Source organism: Corvus moneduloides, chromosome 2 (genome assembly GCF_009650955.1).
Source record: "Corvus moneduloides isolate bCorMon1 chromosome 2, bCorMon1.pri, whole genome shotgun sequence".
In the NCBI taxonomy this organism is placed as follows: Eukaryota; Metazoa; Chordata; class Aves; order Passeriformes; family Corvidae; genus Corvus; species Corvus moneduloides.
In genome coordinates this window covers 27123855-27138584 of record NC_045477.1, presented here as the reverse complement: position 1 = coordinate 27138584, position 14730 = coordinate 27123855, and the positions used below count along the sequence as shown (strand labels likewise).

The 14730-nt window shown below is 38.0% G+C and overlaps 1 protein-coding gene across 3 annotated transcripts in view; it reads left to right on the top strand.

Annotated features, from left to right (window-relative positions):
* COL8A1 (collagen type VIII alpha 1 chain) overlaps nt 1–14730 on the top strand; it is a 123834-nt gene that overhangs the window by 54367 nt on the left and 54737 nt on the right. The gene's annotated exons all lie outside the window — the stretch shown is intronic.

Genomic DNA, 14730 nt, shown 5'->3' with positions numbered 1-14730 from the left:
ATCTCCTAAGCCAGCACTTTGGACCACTGAGAAGTTGTTTGCCTAAAGCAAGAACTCTGACTTCAGTAACTTTCTGTTATTAATATTCCTTAAGTTACATTCCAGCTTCCAATCAAGGTTTGCTGCAACAGTTTCTCTTTTGATGTGAGTCCACTGTACAGTACCTTGGATCTCACCTAGAATGCACACCATGTCATGTGGACAGTAAGAAACAATATAGCTCAACTTTCCCAAAGTAGGTTGAGTCAGGAGTTTTAAGGATAATAAAAACCGTATTTTTACCAGCGAGCAGAGCCAGTAAGTCATTGAAGCTATACAAATATATTCATATCCATATCCACATTGCACTTCATAAGAAAAAGAATCTCACACCCAGGAACACAAAAATTCAGAACACCGAATAATTGTGGAACCAAAAAATGGAAGAATACAGTGGCTTTGCATGAGAAGTGCATCATAAAGGGATTCCAGTAAAACAAGGTGAATCTTCAGACTTTGTATAAACTTTTTTTATGCCTTTCTTAGCAGCCATTGGAGAACTTGAGGGATTTTGCATAGAGCAGTATTAATTACAGAAATATTTATTACTTGTATTCTTCAGGTGACACGTATTAATTGATATACAAATACATGCAAGTATGAAAGTGCATATATGTTTTCAGCGAAGTCTGTCGCTAAATATTTAGGACCACCTGACAGTCTTTGGTAATGTCAATAGATAGGTGCCAGTCAATTTGATATTTTATGTCAGCAGGTTATTCTGCATGTGAGAATACATCTGTGTAAAGGCAAGAGTATATTTCTTATAGATGTTATTTATGTGCGAGTCTTTACAGGACTTGCATCTAGACCAAATCTGAATTTAGGCTGCTGTCACTGACAGCAAAATATACATCTTTGTTCAGTTTCTTCCACGTTTATTTTTAATACTGGCTTTCTTTTTACTGCTAACTACAAAGGCTGATTTATCAATACAAGTGGAAGTTACCTGAACAGCAGCCAACATAGAACAGAGTCAATAGCAACAATTCATGGCCTTCTTCAGATTGTTGTGGTTTTTTTAATGCTCAGAGCCCACAGAGGCAAGAAACTATTTCCCATACTGTGAGATGGAAATATTGCTCACCCCTTTGCAGAATACAAAGAAGAGAAATGAAATTTAAGTGATTTAGTCAAAACTAAACACTTTCCTCATCGCAGAAAGGCAGTACTGCCCAATTCAGCCAAATTGTGGCTACCTGAAAAAGGGAAGAATTTGATCACCTATGCCTGAAATCACACATTTTTAAATTGTTCTAACCACAGTGTAGGCACAGCTTAACAGAATGATTTCACCATGCAGAGTTATTTCCCACGTTCCTTTGTTACTCCAGTAATGTGAAAAAATTCAGGAACTGGAAAGTCATATGATCCATAGAAAAGAGAATATTGTGGTTTCTAAGAAAAATATTTATTACCAAGCAAGCTATTTTGATTTATTAAATGATAGCTTCCCATCATAGTGTTTTTTGATACAGTGCTTGAAACCACAATGATTTTACAAAGCCAGCACCTTATTTGTTTAAAGGCACTCACTTGTGTTTTTCTTAATAGAAGTATCAGTTCATGACAATGCCAAGTTCATAGAAGCTGGTCCAGGAATAAATTCTTGAAAAATTATTTTTTTCCTAGAGTGTCCATTAAGCCAGGGCAGGCACTGTGTCCCACTGCTGGTCTTCTAACACTAGATTTATAGGATGTTATAATTAACAACAGGTGATGGGCAGCACTACATGCACAGCAAGCAAAGTGAAAAGACTGGCAGCTCAAGAGCCACTTGTGAATCATCAAAGCTTTTCCCTGGATAAACTCAGTAGTAAACCTGATAGGCTTTCTGGCAATTTTTGGGGTTGGGTTCTTTCTGTTTGGTTTGGTTTGTTTGCTTGGGTTGTTCTTTTATTCCACCACCACCCTTGATCCTTTTTCATACCAAAGATTAGGGACCATCTGTCTGTTTTTACAGTTGTGTAGCTTTTCCACTTCCGTGTTTACTATCTATAAAATGAGACAAACTATGCTTCCCTACTCACAGACGACTTGTTGGAGGATTACAAACAAGCCTACAGAAAATTTTGAAACTATGCAGATTTTTAAGAGACACTTGTGTCTGTATTATTCCAGCTCTCTCAAACTTGCATTCTATACAAGTAACAGAAAGAAAAAAAGGTTCAAAACACGTACACCCGCCACTCCAATTTTAAGAAAAGCAGTTCTTCAGCTTAGGACTAAAAAGAAGGGACAAAGATACTGAAACACGTGAATTGGCAAAACAAAAATGCATCCAAATGAGTTTTTCTTTGCATAGCTAAACAAATACCTTTTTTTCCTTCAGTTGTGAGAATAGAAGCAAGGCAAGGTATATTGGGAAAGGCAATGACTTTGTTTAACCAAGTGAAGAAGAACCAATACATCTAACCTTTAAGAATAATTCTCAGTGTACTGTCCTGATGTAATCATGGTATTCATGAGTTAGTTACATGTTGTAACATATTGATTATAACAAAAGAGCACCTTATTTTAATTGAAAAACCACATCTGTTTCGGATAACCTACTACGTATTCTTGTGAACATTAGTAAATACTTTAAATGCACTAACTGGTAGAAAGATATCAAAAGAAATATTTAAAAAGAAAAAATATTTAAAAGAAGAAATATTTTAAAAGAAAAAAATCACTATTCATACTGTAGAAAGGATTGGAGATTTTTCATGGATTTCAGGCTCTTGACAATATTCCACGAGTTCCTCTACAAATAACTCTTAGATAGTAAATTAATTTACACTGAAGCACTTCTAGTGTGTTTCTTCCCTACTTTCATCCTCCCCACCTCAAAATACACTTGAATCAGTAACCTTAAAGCTCTTAGCACTACTATATTAGAGAGCAATTACTGTTATTCTAGATTTATGTTGCCAGGTTGCCAACAGGAACACATGGTGCAGTGGTGAATTTATCCTGCTTGCTGCAGAGTTTGCACTTCATTAAAATTCACATAGCAGTGCTTATCTATAGCTGAGAGACAATGTGGCCCAGGGGAACACTTGTTATTCTGGGTAATTAATCAGAGATGATGGGAAATTTTTCTTAGTGTTCTTGATAATCTCTAGGGCATCATCCAACTGTGAAATTTTGGCCTTACTGAAATGGAAAGCAAGTTTCATCAGTAACTAGAACAGGCCAAGACATGTCTCACAAAGCACTTCACGACCTGGTGTCATCTGGCAAAGTTTCTCAGTACCGTCTTTTTTCAGAGCTGGAGCAGCAGGTCATTTCTATTGAATATTTCACATGCATACATTAAAAGTCCTTTCTTTTGGCAATCATAAGCATATTTTAAGAAAGGTTCTGCACATTCTTTAGGGTAAATACCTTTTTAAAGGGCTTGAATCTAAACTCAAATAAAGCCTCTTAGCTCAATGAAATTGCAAACACATCCTCAATAAGAAATTCCTGGTTTTGCATGGGCAGGGAGAAAATACATAAGACTGTCAAAATGGTTGAAGATTCAAGCACATAGCTTGAAGATTCAAGCACATAGCTTGAAACAGCCTGAAAACTTCCCCTTTCTAGAGTGAGGCTAGCCTCAAAGATAATTTTTTTAATAGAAAAAGAAGAATCACTTCCTCTATCACATATTCAAACTTAAATTTGTGCTACTGAAAAAATAATACCTTAAAAAAACCCCAAAACCCAAACCCAAACCAATAGCATTTTATTGTTATGGTTGCTAGGCACAAGTCTTCAAATTCATTTACTTTGAGACCAAACAGAATTGAGTTGTTCTTACTGAAGTGCTTCAGGATAGCTAAACGTCTACTGCACAAAAGTAGTAGGAAGTTTAAAAAGACTGAAAATATTTTCAGTTCAAAAGAAGAATCTTCCCCAGCCCAAAGGACTATCCCAACATTAGTCAGGTCTCTAAGAAAAAGCTCAGTAATTTAGACAAGTGTTAGACAGAGCTGAAACTGACTCAGCAATTTTATTTCCCTTTAGCTCTTCCAGGTACAACTTTATTATTACTGACTGTAAATGATGAATTAACATTTATTTCACTTTTTTATCAACTATTCATTAGTTTAGCCATTCTTGTCCTAAACCCAAGATTTTTTTCCAGCTGTAACTATTTAAAACAACATTATTTCAAGAGTTACAGTATATACAAAATAATTGAATAATGAACAGTTATGGCATATGGGACAGGAATTTACAAGCTAAATTTAAATTGACTGATATTTCATTTAAGTGTTGCTGCAACATAGAGAACTGCTGAACAGGTGTTAATGGACAGGTTTATTGACACTCACAAAGAGAGCTGCAAGCTTCCTATTCCTTTTTTTGACTGACCCCTGGCTCACAGTAAATTTGTTCTGGTTAAGAACATGCTGTGTTACTGCTGGATGCTCTCATTTTGAGTGTGTTGTACTAGTTTCACTGTGGCAGGAGCTAAATGAAAGCCCATATTCTCAAATTACTAAACAGCATCACAAATTCTAGCTTGGACATTCCAAAATAATTTCTTATTGTGATGACTAATACAAGTTCTCCATAATAGATTCACAAAGGGATTAACAATTTTATGATTTTAGCAAAAGTAACTGGCTCTCAGCATTAACTGCAGCCTTGAAAGTCTATCCTAAACAAGTCATTGTAATGCCTTGGATCCAAAAGACAATCAGTTCTCTTCTTTACAGGTAGATACGTTGATGGATGTAGCTTCTTGATACTATCTCTTCTAAAAGAAAGTTAATGCTGGTGTTTTGGTTTTAGAATGAGCTGTATCTTATTGATTGAGTAAATTATGAAACAAGACATTTCTGGGGTCAAGTTACCATGTGTGCCAAGTGCAGGACCTGGGTGCAAGATGTGTAGCCACAATCTCGAGGCACATAACTTTCCCTGAATACTTCACTGATCAGCAGCAAGGCCACCTGCTCCTTGTGTAAGTCTGAGTACAATTTTTATTTGTGTGCCTTGGTTCCTTTGTGTGAAAACACACTGGTGATACATGCCTTAATATAGGAGTTAGGATGATAAACTGGCTACTGCTTATGAAGTAATGACATGTTGAAGACTGCTTAGCTCCTTGAACTCAAGGATAGAGCTATACGAATTCTGTCTTAAATAACTTACAATCTTGCTGTTTAACTGTAAGAGACATCCACATTGCTTATCTAATCTGTGTATGTGTCCTGAGATCCTGATTCAGCTGTCTCAGTCTGTGGAATGGCTGTAGTTAAAGCAATGTAATACTTTTCACACTGAGGACAGAATTAAGTCTCTCCCTGATATTTCATTTAATATTTATGCAAGCGTACACGTGCCTATGGATAAAATTTTCTTGATGGGGAAGTAAAATCAAAAGTCACATAGAAACAATACAAATTACACTGTATTTGGGCTAGAAAAATAAGGGAAATGTAAGATGAAGGCTCTTTACAGAAATAAATCACCTGAAACCTTTAGGTTGAACAGCACAACGAAACCCAGAAAATTTCCAATTCAGCAAAAATATCCTTTATGCTTCTGTTCCCTTATTAAATGAATGAATACTACCAAGCCTGCTAGAGACATATAGGTGGGTGTATGCTTGTCAGGCTGACTAACATCCATATAAATACTGGGACACTTGCTGTCATTGTATCAGGAAAAATTTGTGGTAGCGGGAGAACGAAGGAAATTACATCAAGTCTCTTCAAAGATTATCATGCAAACTTTACAGGTTTCCTTGCACAGAATTACTCATACCACCCCACCAAACAGCTGAGCAGGACTACCCCCAAAACTCTGCAAATATACACTGTAGAAACAAGCTGTATCTATACATATCTGCCTGAGCTTAGTACTACACCTAGCTACAAATTTGGAAAGTAGGTTACAGAATATGCTGACCCTCAAACCTGATGGATTAAAAGAAATAATTATTAATATGATTTCTTTCAAAATAAGTAATTCCCAGCTTACAATATTTTGGAAATTAGTGAGAAAAAGAACAGCTAAAGAGATCTGGATTATTCATAGACTTAGGCAAGATGGAGAATAATTAGATCATCCATCCCATTTTCCGGCCAATGCAGCGTTGTTCCCTGCAGTACATTTTCTAATGCTTAGTTTTCGAAGCCCCTTGAGAAGGGAGATTCCAGCATTTCCTTTAGACACATACTGGCACATTTTGTCAGGCAGGTTTATCCTCCCTGTCTTCAATCAAGCATTTCCTGTCTCTTCTTATTTCATCTTCCACTCCAGAATTCTTCCTCCTCCTTAGTGCCAGGGCCTTTCAGGAATCCAGAAGGGACACTCTGCCTACAGGAACAGATATTCCCAGAATAGGATATTCCAAAGCAGGAATAGGAAAAGGAATAGGAAATACAGCAGGAATAGGAATAGGAAACGTATAGCAGACAATTTTAGGAGAACATTCTAGTAGGCTCCTTTTATTGACTGGTCCTTGTGTGCTAGCTTGGCAGGATGCATCTGAAGGGTACTTAACCACCTCGGAACATTTCCAGTTCTTCAGTATGAACTTAGGGGAGAATATCTATTAAAACCAAAGGTTGACTGCCCCAGATCAGGATAGGAGGACTGCTGAATGAACATCCTGCAGTGAAAAATAAGTACTATGTCACTAGTGATTTGTCCCTTTACATATGTGGACATAAGAAAGAGGCCTGAGGAATACAGAAAAATATGGAGAAAAATACTGGCCCAGTGGTGACTGAATACGAACCCATCTGCACTGGATGGCTGTGCTCAGAGTATCACATACAGGTACAATATTCACACTCATGCTACAGACACAGTAGCCCACAGCAACTCATTCCAAGCAGTTCTGTTATTGACACAGTAGTTGTGGGAAAAGATTTATTTCCACTCAGCAGGCTGTGCGCAGACTCAGCATCGTGAAATCCTGACGCGTGTTTGTGAAGAGATCCCTCTGTAATTCCTGCAAAAGCTGGTGGTTCCTAAGGAACCACGGGCCAAGTATGGCCTAAGGGTTTTAGACATCTGAAGAGTCATGTCAAGACAGGAATTTAAGTGTGGTTTGCTGAGTGGAAGTGTTAAGCTTGTCAGATTGAGTAATACAGCATTTCAACCCGAGCAGTCCAAGTCTGCTACCTTGATGACTACATTGTACAACAGGTCATGATAAATATCATTCTTGGACTAGAGGTTTAGCTTTGTCTTGAAAGAGCCTTGCCAGAGTACTCAGGGATATTTTCTTAGAACAACAACAAATGTTAAATATCTTTTTGTTCTTCAGATTTGAGCAGGTGGACTTCGTAGTCATTGGTCTTGCAAAACAGTTTGCAGCAGGGAAGGATTAAGTTTCCATTACCTAACTCAAAAGACTGGCCAAATATAAAACAAAAATGATGAAAGAATTTGGTTTTAATTTGTTCTGTGTCTTTGAAGGGATAGAAATATTCTTGGATGTGTCCTTTGTTTTGACACATTTATGCCGATTACAAATGGAAGAGCAAAGTTGGAGTATTATTTCCTACAAACTGTCTCAGGCCCACTTTGTTCTAGTGTCTCTGACAGAATCCCTTTGACAGTTCTCTTCTAATGTAATTGTTCTTGAAGGTGTTTAAAGCATCCAAAAGAGAAAAGGAAATAGTTTTACAAGTAATTTGTGAAAATCTGGAAAGGATCTAGAACTTGTAACTTATACAAGGCAATGTCATTTTAATAAATCTTTTGCTACTCTTTTAGAAAAAAAAGGTAGAGCCAGAAAAGGTGCATCAGGACCTTACCTCAATTAAAATTCAGAGAGCTAAATCAGTGTCTTCCTTTTCTTTTATGTTTTACTGAAACTGTGTTGGGTGCTGCTTACTTCAGCAGCATTAATTTCAGGAGTGAAAGTTAATTAGGAAAAAGACAAGCAAACCTGGAGTGAAAAAAAACCATGCTAAAAGTTAGATGTTTATAGTGAGTAGAAAAATATATATTTGTTACTTCAAAAAGAGGGAAAAAATAATGTAGAGTATTTTGCAGGGCTGAATTATTATTAATTCGCAACACAGTAATCACTGGTCCCACCAGCACACAATGCTTCCTGCTTCAGTGATGCACTCCCTGGGAAGGGACAGTGAAGCTCCATTGGGCAAATCTGTGCTGCTTCATTTGGTGGTAAATTTAGGTTTTCAATTAATTCCTTCCTAGTAAACTGTGCAAAGGCAGTTCCCGGGAAAGCAATGGAAAACTTGCCCCATTCGAGTGGGCAAGCTTCATCCATGCCACAGAATGTTTCTGACAGCAAATGATAAGGTATCCTAAACTGCATTTGAATCTGCACCCTGACAGGAGGTGAAGTAAAGAACAACCATCCACTTGTGGTGAAGGTTATGTTTATGGATAGGACTGCAGCTTGGGCAAGCCTCCTCCTGTTAGCGCTCGAGGTAGTAGCTTCAGGGCAAAGACAGTACAGTAACACTGCAAAGACTAAGATCAACTCGATATTCATGATGAGATTAAAAAAAAAATACTTTTTATTGAATCAACAGTCACAGCAACTGCGAAAAAGAAAAAAAAGAACACCCTCTTCCTTAGAGCTATGCATGGAAGTTACTGTCTGTAGTACTTCCAGCTATTCAACCAAATGCACAGTCAGTCATAAAACTTACTGAAAGAAGCATAGTTCCCCTGAAGAGTCAGAGGGGAGAGAAATCAGATTCACAGGCTTTTTCTCCTATATAAGCATGAGAACAATCACGTATTTGTGAGCACTTGTGCAAAGCCCATAAAACTGAAAGGAGGAGCAATTTTAGACACTTGCACCATTTCCACTCCCACCCACAAAAAGGAAAAGCTGCTTTTTTCCTAATTCACAGGAATCAAAGAACTTGTGTGTCTGCTCATTTAGGAATTTATCATCAGGAAAACAAACAAAAAAGCAAAATCCAAAAGCCCAAACACCCCACAAAAAAAACCCCAGACAGCACACATCCCCAAACATACCACAATCAGTTTGATAGGTAGGTATAAAACAGGTATGTGGGTGAGCAATATAACGCTGGTTAAAGCTATTTGATTTGCACCCTAGCGAAATAGATGAAGTCTGTTTAATGAGCCATCATCTTTTAGAACACAGGAAGAACATTTTCTTGAGGTACATTTCCTCTTTTCCTCTTATTATTCTGATTCCACAGCTTGAGCTACTACTTTGATAAAAGCAGAGGAAAAAAGCTTTCTAAGTCCAAATTCCCTTGAGTAAGCACATCGAGAATCTTCACAAATACTTCGCAGCAACTTCCAAGCTCAGTGATGGCATTGCCTTGAAACAGTCCAGTGAAGGGATGAAATCAAGTAAATACCACAAACTGTAATGTGTTTATAGTATTTTTGTCACATCTAAAATAACTTCTTTTTAACACAATTATATTGTTCCTGGAAAGACTCACTGCAGAGACAGATCATAAGCTGGTTCATTCCCTTTTCCTGCGAAATAATCTTTGTTCACCAGACAGAACTCTTGTAAGGCAAGTGACTTCTAATTCAGTTGTGGGCAGCTTTATGACTATCACTACATGTGCATGAACCACCTTCTTTAATAAGCCTTGGGGCTTTTACTTTCAACAGAGCAATTGAAAACCTCTGCGGCTAAGCAGTTGTCAGTATGGGTCTTCCAACAGACACCAGTTTGACATAAACCATTTCCATTTATGTTTCAGCTAATATTCCATGCCATTTATTTCATGGATGTTGCCTCATCCCAGCTCCTTTAGCTGCTCTGCATCATGGGACCCAACCCACTGGAAGTGCAATTTGTGGCAAGCAGTAGAGGCCATGAAAGCTGATGAAAAGCTCACTGCTGTTTGTGCTGTCCATTGCAGCACCAGCTCAGCCTGCAGAGCTTGGTCAGGTATTTTAGCAATGCCACAAAAACCACAGCCCTCCCAGCTCTGCACACAGCTGCACAAACCACTGCCACTCTTTGGGTGTGAACGATTGCTGACAGCACCTAGCCGTGAGGAGCAGAGGGCACATTTTGATTGTGGAGGTCACAGTCAAGTCCTCTAAGGAAAAATTCCAGTGACTTTAGCTCCCACACAAAGCAAACATACTGGCTAATAACACTTGGTCTCCCTTCTCTGTCAGATATGACACTTAAGCTCTGCCAGCCACCTCAGAGTTGCTAAAATAAATATGCAGTGCTACTAGCAGGTACTGTTTCCACTTGTTTCACCCCCCATTCATGCTGTCAAGTTTCTCTAAAAGAAAAAGAAACCCAGGTTTTTTTTGACAGGGAAGGAAGGCCTCAACTTTGTATCTGCTTTCTTTAAATTACCAAAGCTTACACGTTATGTAGTAATATTCATCCAGTGAGTTTGGCACAAGTGACAGTATTTAATTTAATACAATCAGTCTATGCAGAATAATTTGCCCAGACAGCAGTGTGCTAGTTTGCATGATGTTCAGACTCCTTCTTTGTGTTGTCCATGCTACACAAACAGTACACCCAAATCAGGAAGATGTATTATGTCAGATACACTGCTTTCTCTTCTTTATTTTGAGACGCAAATTCTCTAAAAAACTTAAAAGAAATAAAAACATTCAGACCTGAACTCCAAGCCTGTTCTCACACAATTGTTGTCTCTCTTTCTTTCCTTCCTTCCTGTTAAACTATTTTGGTTTTATCCCATGATTTCATCCAAGTTTTACAATTGTTGTATTTTGGAGATAGGACATATGGTTTCTTAAAGCAGTTTCCCACTTCCATGGCAAGGTCTCTTGAATATTTCAAATTAAGTGTTTCTGTTAAGCTGTATGTAAATTTGCATGTGATACCTCACATTTGTTTTATTGGTTTCATAGGGGAACTCAGATTCTGCTTTTCTTATGAATATCTAACAGAAAGATTCCAAGGCAAAACCACAGCTAAAGCAGCAGTGAGGATGCTTTAGTATTTTGTAATTTATTTCTGCAGTTAATTCCTTAGCTGATTCATCTGATCTCTGACTGATTTCACATGTCACTGGACTTGCCAACATATTTTTGCTCTGAGCCACTTCTTAGCCAGACCAAAAAAAAAAGTATCCTCAGAAAGGAAACAAACCTGTCTTTCTACCTCTGCTGCTAAATACAAGACAGGGCAGGAAATAATTATGAGAGACAACAAAAAGAGTAAAAGTACTTCCTGTGCATAAGCACACATGTACTCTATTCCATGAGGGAGTTGATTTAATGCATAAAATTCTAGGAAATATTTCAAACCCAACAATACTTGACTGTTCAGTCCTGGATCAATACTTCTTTATGCACTTTAAATGTATAATAAGAAAGCAACCTCTGAGATAAAGGGCTTTATATTCCAAGCTAGATCCTCTAGTCCTCCATCAGATGCCAATGGGATTCACAAACCTGTCAATCTACCCCTCAAAGTGAAAAAAATTCTGCATTTAAACCAAAATATCCTGTTACACGATACTCAGGTAATATCCTATTATAAATGTAGCCAAAATGTCCTGCTACGACAAGTGCTCCCTGACAGAAGTGCCCCTCTTCATAGTGTGACAGGGACAGATTATACAACAGTTTTCACATCATTTGTTGGGACACCATTCACCATTTTCTGCGGATATGAAACTTAAAAAACCTTAGCATTTATTTATTTACACCCAGACTTCAGTGCGCTAAATGAAACAGACTGGTTTATTGCCATCTATAAGATCTTAAATTTATTATAGGATGAGTCTATGGTAAGTTCATATGCTAACTCAGTTAGGTGTTTACATGGGGTCTTTGCACAATGTTTATGAGATAAAGTTTGAAGTAAAACCCAGACATGTTCTGTTTCTGTTTTGTACCACAAAGATTGCAGTGCAGCTAGGAAACATACTTCAGTGAGTCACATCTTGGAAAAGAAAAAGATAAATGGCTAAAAATGCAATAATAGTAGGATATCTGGAAATAAACACTAACTGAGCTAGCAGACTTTTTTGTAGTCCTTCTCGCAATCACTTCTAGTCCATGTTCAGGATGTTTCTTCTGCTATGCAACTTAAAAAGAAGGGAGACAATCACTTCTCTTGACGACACTGCATCTTTAAGAAGGGCAAAAAGCAACAGAATTGGTGTTGCTGTCCTGTATTCAGCTGAGTAAGGCTGTAGAGGTTTAGACTCCAGGTATTTGCCTTTGCAGCATCTAGCTTATCAACAACCCTTAATGTTTAACTTCATTTCAGATCTCAGAGTTCCTTGCTAACATAATTAGCCAGTGCTTTAGTCTTGCAAAGACACGCAGCATTATGCAAGCTCCCCTGTCACAAAGCAGGAATTGCAAGCAGGAATTGCATATGCACTTAAAGCAGCAGAAATGGAGAGGCCAAGCAGCAAAAACCTACAGAGGTTTTATTTGCACATGGGTATTCTTTACACACTTACACACAAACATCAAAGGAAAAAGGAGAAAAGGTTGCAGTATGTCATGAAATACAATTAATTTGTCAAAATTACGGCCCTTGCAATTCTAACTGTTCACTCCATCCCTGCTTTTTGGCCGGGGTAGGAACTGTGTAGAACACAGTCCAGTTCCCCGGTAAAGCAGAGGAGCTGAGTAGGTTCTACAAGTAACTTTCTGGCAGTGTTTGGCTCCCAATGTCTCTTCTTCACCTAAATACATTCCAACAGTTGAAAGATTTTGAGTTAGGCCTACACTCTTTGTCACAAGAAACACTGCCTTACTCATCTCCTCTGCCTCAAAGCAGGGCTTTCTTACATTGCAGAGGTTGAATCAGAAACAGGACAAAAGTAATCTTTAACCTGAAGCAACCTCTTTTTAAAATGTATTACTAGAACAGCTGCTTGCTGCATGCATTGCATTTGCAAGCACATACTGTCACCTTTTCCAAGTCACTAGGAATATATTTTGAAGCAGAAGAAAAGGGAAAAAATATCCAACAAGTCATCTGATTTATTGCAGTAACCCTCATATACATGCAGTGTTAAAGTGATCATATGGTTGGCTGTAGAAATGCTATGTAATTCAGTTCAGTGGAAAGGTTTAAAGGATTAAGTGATGCACATATGCTTTTGTAATTACATCAATATGTTGAAAAACCCAGTTTTTTTAAAAAGTGCTAAATCACTGTATAGGATATGCAAGCTAAACCAAGAGCCTACTTTGGAGAGAACAGTGAAAAGATACATTTGCCAAGTTAGATAGCAAAATTTTGGCACCTCCGAAGACCTGGAATGTGTCTACATGTAGGTGTGATTCAAAACAGTATACACACATTTCCAACAGCAAGATCTGCAATTCCTCACCATCCTACCAAAAATGCTGAAGGATTCTGATAGTCTGTGTAGTACCTTGGCTGAGCCTGCATGTTCCCTGGTGCCAAATGCCATTCTGCGTGGTTACAGACTCCTGCATGAATAGCAGGACTTAGTACCCAAGAAGTCCCTAATGCTGTGTTATTCGTGAGAAGTAAAGCATGGGGGCTTACCTTTCTTTTTATTGGTTTGTTTGGGCTTGGGTTTTTTTGTTTGTTTTTCTAAAAAGCAGTGCTTATCTAGAATGATGTTTCCTGGTCTATCCATCTATTCCTCCCCTGAACAACTTTTGAGATTGCTGGGCAATTTGAAGCTCATCCTGAAAGATGTCTAAAAGAAAACTGTATGCTTGCACAAGTTCCTGAAAGTCAGTGGGTGAGCAGTGGGTAGAGACACAACTTGGCATCTTCACAGACGGAAAGGCAGACAAGATTCATCTGTTAGTCATTCAGTCTGGCCTCAGGAAAGCAAAGAATGCAAATCCAGGAGAAATCAAAATTCATTGGTTTTGCTGCTCACATAGCAACTTGGAAAATCCAAATCTTGCTATCTTGGGTGATACATAAACAAACCATTAGGGATCTAATCCTGCTTCCTCAACTATTGATTGCGGTTAGGAGGGAACATCAGTAGAAATACAGTGAGACAATACAGTTTAGGAACTCACTCTTGTATTCCACTCCAACACCAAATCTTCCAAACATCAGCCTGTTGGTTGGGTTCTTTTGTGCTGTGTTTGTTTGTTTTAAAGTATCACAGGACAGTTACATGTTCCAGAAGAATGGATTTTTCTTTAGGGAATACCTGCTTGATGGGACTATTCCTCAAGGACCCAGTTTAGACTAATGATACTAAATAGCAATGATAAACACATAATTCAGTTTTAGCAAGCATTCTGCTTCAGGGTGATCTGCATGGCAAAAACCCAGAATATATTACAACATTTTTCATTGGCTTAACTTGTCATGTAAAATCAGGCTAGGACTCCCTTGTAGGCTAACTCGGACCACAGCTCTTGGGGTGGCATCTAACAGTAATTTCCATTAACAAAGCAGATATTTCCCTGGTTAGGCTGTAGACTGAGCAAAGGAGAGATAGGGATAGGCTGGTCTTAAAAGAAAAAAATGCTAGGAATAATCCATTATGAAAAAGCAGACAGGAATACGAGTTTCTATCCCATTTTGAAACTACCTTTTGCTAACATCAAAAAATGGATTCTTTTTTGAGTTTGAGCATGATGGAAGAATTTACCAACTCCAGTCCATTTGTTAACCTAGTTTTGACTTGGGTTCCATGTTTCCTTGAATAAAAAGTTACAATGATCTGCCATAGCTTGTGTCCTGTGGGGAAGTGTTCAAAACTGCTTATGTGATCTAAATGTTTACTTCCAAAACTTTTTCTATAGGTCTCTTAGATACTG